Genomic DNA, 1,122 nt, shown 5'->3' with positions numbered 1-1,122 from the left:
AAGCCGTCGGCTAGAGCCCATGACTGCCCCTTGCGGATGGCTCCCTGTAAGCGCCGCTCAGCAACACCAGTACTGGTGGAGCAGTACGAAATGCAGAAGTCGTTTGCATACAGAGATGGTGAGACAGACGGCCCTACAGCTGCTGCTAGACCGTTAATAGCCACTAAAAATAGAGAGACTCAATACAGACCCCTGCAGGACCCCATACTCCTGGATACGGGGTGAACTATGGGCGGCATCAACTTGGACGCGGAAAGTACGAATCAACAGGAACTTTTGGATAAAAATCGGGAATTCTGAATAACAATCAGGAGTGGGCCTCAAAGATCCCACTCGTATAATGCGACAAGATAAAATGTCGCCAGGTGGTGTCATACGCTTTTCGTATATAAAAAAAGATGACAACCAGGTGCTGGTGTCTGGGAAAGGCTTTTAGGAAGGCAGACTCGAGGGACACGAGATTATGAGTGGTAGAGCGACCCAAGTGGAAACCATTCTGGCGCAGAGCCAGTAGGCCACGTTACTCCAGGACTCAACCCAACCGCCGACACATGCGTTCCATGTTTTTGCCGGGTTGAGCCCTGGTATGATGGTGCTCTCCCGCCAGTGCAATGGAAAGACTGGAGATATTTTATCATGTGACTGGATACGATCAGGCTCAGAAGCTGTGACGGGGAAATGTACAAGGGGGTGAGGAGGTCTGTAACTGGGGCGTGTAGTGAACGAGAGGACTTCCCTTCCATCCGCCAAGTGAGAGTGCGGAAGGCTGGCAGTAATTCTGCGACGCAGAGGCGCGAGGACAGTGCTCAGCAAAGTGCTCGTTAATTGCGTTTTCGTCGGTAGGTAACACGCCATTTATGTTAACACCGTGAACACCTGTTAGGGTCTGGTACCAGGAAACACGTTTGATCTTTGCCCAGACTTGGGAAGGTGACGTACGGCATCCAATGGTAGAGACGTATATCTGCCAAAACTGTTTCCCCCTTTTGATAAGTTTGCGAACGCGAGCACGGAGCCGTTTAAAGACTTAATTGGAGAAACTCAGAAGATTGAAATTAACAGTGCAGATAAACGGCCGTTTGTCAATTTTAGCCATTTTCCATATTTACACATAACTTGTGT

The sequence above is a fragment of the Schistocerca americana genome, chromosome 9, assembly GCF_021461395.2.
Source record: "Schistocerca americana isolate TAMUIC-IGC-003095 chromosome 9, iqSchAmer2.1, whole genome shotgun sequence".
Lineage (NCBI taxonomy): Eukaryota > Metazoa > Arthropoda > Insecta > Orthoptera > Acrididae > Schistocerca > Schistocerca americana.
This window is presented reverse-complemented; position numbering follows the sequence as displayed.